The 4,355-nt window shown below is 37.9% G+C and overlaps 1 pseudogene; it reads right to left on the bottom strand.

The window, feature by feature from the left end:
• Nucleotides 1-3,162: 3,162 nt before the first annotated feature.
• On the bottom strand, nt 3,163-3,780 carry LOC102437832 (annotated as a pseudogene).
• Nucleotides 3,781-4,355: the final 575 nt, after the last annotated feature.

Raw genomic sequence — 4,355 nt, 5'->3', positions numbered from 1 at the left:
CATCCGGAGGCTGCTGGTTTCTCCACCGCAGGGATTTTAGTTCAACTCTGATCTCCCTAAATAACGCCAGCCTGGAGGAACCTGGCTCTCTTACATTATTTTAGTTTTTATTCTGACCTTGAAATTATTTTGAAAAATTATATTTAAATATCCACTACCCAATGCACATCAGCTACCAGGAATCATTGGGAAGGTTTTTTTTTTTTTTAAAAAATCTTTATTGTTCAGATTATTACAGTTGTTCCTCTTTTTCCCCCCATAGCTCCCCTCCACCCAGTTCCCACCCCACCCTCTGCCCTTACCCTCCCACTGTCCTCATCCATATGTGTACGGTTTTTGTCCAGTCTCTTCCCACACCCCACACATCCCTTTCCCCCCCAAGAATTGTCAGTCCACTCCCTTTCTATGCCCCTGATTCTATTATATTCACCAGTTTACTCTGTTCATCAGATTTTTATTCACTTGATTTTTAGATTCACTTGTTGATAGATATGTATTTGTTGTTCATAATTTTTTTCTTTACCTTTTTCTTCTTCTTCCTCTTCTTAAAGAATACCTTTCAGCATTTCATATAATACTGGTTTGGTGGTGATGAACTCCTTTAGCTTTTTCTTACCTGTGAAGCTCTTTATCTGACCTTCAATTCCTCATATTAGGTCAAAAATGTTTTTGAAGACCAAGACAAAAACATAACAAAACAAAAAGCTATTAAATGGTATGTGTTATGTGTTTCTGGTTAACTCTGGGTTGTGAGATTAGTTAACCTTTATTTTTTCTTTATAATCTTTCATATATTCTGTTTTTTTCCTGCACTGAGCATGTATTACTTTTATAATCAGAAGGGCAATAAAACTACTAAAATTAAGAGACGAGAGAGAAACAGGGTTAGGGTGAAAAAGGAGACATGGACACAAGACATCAAGAGATATGAGTGAGCAGTTATCTGTCAAAGACATTTAAATTAAGTAACAGTTTTTAATTAGAATTATTTTAAGCAACCTCAGCATTTATTGACATCAGAGGAAATGTTTCCCAAAAAAGCAGATGTAGGTCTTTGCGAGAAGCAGAGATTCATTTATTATTTTATTTATTCTCCATGCTTATATTATCTTTTCCTACATTTATTGATCCTATTTCCAAGCAACTACTCTATGCCTAGTCCTGCTTTAAATGCTGTATCAAATATTGCGAAGGAATTTCTCTGTTTGTGGTTAACTGAGAGCTTTATTTTTCTTGTGTGTGTGTGTGTGTTTGCCCTTTTGATCATTTTCTTTCTCATTAGTCCATTTTCTAAAGTGTGGGTGTGTGAAAGGATGCAGACATAAAATTAAGAGTCATCAATTTAGTCACGTACTGATCCAATGAGCATCGTCAGAGAAATTCCAGTGAGTCCCCTGACAGGTGAGCTGCTCATCTGGGGAAAGAATGTGTATGTGTGCATGAGATGATTTATTGATTGACAGAAAGCTGGCAGTTTAAATGGCCATTTCCCCTTAGCTAGCAGCTTACATGGCAGCACTAAAGCCTGTGATGACAGGACTAAACAGGCACTTTCTTGGTTAGCAGTCATCAGATTTAGACCCTCACACTTAGCCTCTGTAGGAAAGACCTAGTTCCTATTAATATTCCTTTAAAAAAAATCTATCCTCCCATCAATAAAAATGATTGCCCTGATGTTCAGGGTCCCCATCTTACACCTGCCCTTCATTTGGTTGAGCCCTTTGTGCGAATGCTGTTAACGATTCTGACTTCCTTCATAGCATTTTTGACCTAGTACCCCTGGAAAGAACATATCGTTTCAGTTCAGAGAAATCCCTGGGAGGTCAGGAAGCATTTTCATTTATTCAAGGGGAGACTTTCAGATCATGCTGGGGAAGGTAGTTAATTCGCACGTTTGTGGTAAGATTTTAATGCTAACATTAAGCTTTACAGAGTAGTTGATGCCATTTGGTCATATTTTGGTCTCCTAAAAGCCTCTGGCTGACTTAAAAATAAATCATTGCAGACAGACTGTTAAATTTTATGAGCTATGAATGTGCTTAATAGTCCAGGATAACAAAATGCTCCAAATTTCTCCATGAGCCATTGCTTCTACCTGAGCCCTTACACACATTTCAAATACCTCCAACCATACCAACGGTGATTATTTTGATAAAGTGGTAGTGGGGTGGGGCCTTTGTAAAACACTGGATTGTATCTGACCTCTTGGCTTATTACTGAGAGAGTTTGTTAACGCTAATGAAAGGTTTTTTTGTTGTTGTTTTGGTTAGCGCCTAATTAAAACCACTTCTGACTGCATAAAGGCTATGGCCTGTGAAAATGATGATTAAAAGGTTTGATTTCTGCTCATAACATTTTTTAAAATTAATTGGGAAGAATTTAATAAGCATCAAATGCACTTTACCCTGGTAACTGCAATACTGAACGGTGACGTTTTAAATAATTTTTCAGAAAAGGTTAGTGATTTTCTTTTTCTTGGGAAACATGGAGATGCAACTATGAGCATTAGTACGTCCAGTCTAGGTTACTATAGTTCAGTTAATACTGATCTCTAAACAGGTGTTCACATTTCACGTGTACAATAAGGCAGACTGAAGTTCTGTATCACTGAATTTTAGCAAAAAGAAAAAAATTAAAGGAATGTTAAATATTTGAAGTGCAAACTCATAAACTCTACATTGGGATCACTTTTCTGCTTGAAGTGCATCTGACTTGAGAATACAGGGAACTTTCTTTCCTGATGGCTTGGAAAAATATTTTTGCAGTAAGTCTTGTGCCTTCTTTACTATGATTGGTTGTTTTTAAGAAAGATGATCAGCTCTGTGGTTAGTTTCCCACAGTTGATAAAAAGATCTATCAAAAATATCACAATTAAAGAAAATGTTGGTTATCAAAGGCTGAAGAAACAGGGAAGAAATAGCACTTCTTATTTTGTAAAAGCACAAACACTTAAAGCTAATCACATTGCAGGTAAATCTAATACAGTATTAGGAAATTCCATAAAAAAGAACACAAGACCCATGTTTACTTCCATTGCTCCAATAGTCAAGCGTTAGACCTGCGTGAGAGTTGCACTGGAGCAGTTTGCTGGTCCGATGTAAGAGTTCAAAGTCCTTTTTGTGTATTTGGCCCAATGATATCCATATCCCAGATAAATTCAGTTCAAAAAACTGAAATTAGGGCAATGACTTTGTAAAACAAAGCAAGGATATGCTACTAGAAGTTGCTGTCCTTCTGTGGCTAATGCAGAAATAAAAATTTTGGAAGCAGGAAAATGACACCATCCAACAATTCCAGGAGTGAGAATGGTTCTTACCATTCATTGCAGAGAAAAGATCACCGCAAAGCTGGAAAATAGGATCATGGGAGGAAAATAGTATCCAAGGACACTTGCCACACACCAAATGAAACACCTGTCATACTCATTAAGTTCAATAAAGAAAACATTCCTAGCCGCCCAATTGCACGGACCCCATACACAAAGCCAAACTGGGTTTTGCCAGCCAGTAACCATGTAGCTCCAAAGGCCAGGAAAAATCCGTGGGTCCCACCAGAGCAGTCTCATTCGTGGTGCTGCCAGCTGCCATTTTTAATAATGTGACACTTTTAGTGTCTTTTGCCAGATGTGGTGAAAATCCATACCTAATTCTAATTCTTTTAGTAAAGACGGCTCATCCTCAAAGTTGTTTCCATAGATTGGCCGATGAGTTGTTGGAGTAAATGTCTGAGTTGGTGGATAATCCGCCTGGTGTGGGGCTGCTGTGGCTGCATCATGACTGGAGGGACAGGCGGGCTTGCTGCAGTAGTCATAGTCAGATTACTGTGTGCTAAAGGTCCTCTTCTTCCTCCATAATCATAGCACTGCTGTCATTGGTCATTGATGCTGTAACATTACGTTTAAATTATCAAAGCTTAACATTGCAAATGATCAAATGTGGAGGTGGGGACAGTAGCTCCAGCAGCTGCCGAACTCAGCTTAAGACCCTGAACGGGCACTGTTGCTGTGTCACAGGCCAAAGAACTCCACAGCATTTTTTAAAAGGCAACTTCAATGCAATTCTAGTTTTTTGTACACAGAACAATGACTTACTTCCTAATTTTTTTTATAGCACTATACACAAAGTGACCTAGGTTCTTGTTTTATAAAGTCTGTGAAAAAAATGGAAAGGACTTATCATGGTGGTTAATAACTGAGATTGTATTCTGGTTACACCTTTTAAGCGGTTTGACACTGATTTAGTTACCTAGATCCTTTCAGACTTTGTCTCTAAAAGAAGAGTAACTCTGGGGTCATTAATGATCTCAAATAAGGCAATGCCATAAAAGCAAACATATAAGTAACTGTACATATACGA

Source organism: Myotis lucifugus, unplaced genomic scaffold (assembly GCF_000147115.1).
Source record: "Myotis lucifugus unplaced genomic scaffold, Myoluc2.0 scaffold_0, whole genome shotgun sequence".
In the NCBI taxonomy this organism is placed as follows: domain Eukaryota; kingdom Metazoa; phylum Chordata; class Mammalia; order Chiroptera; family Vespertilionidae; genus Myotis; species Myotis lucifugus.
The sequence above is the reverse complement of the archived record's forward strand: the minus strand, read 5'-3'. Positions and strand labels throughout refer to the sequence as shown.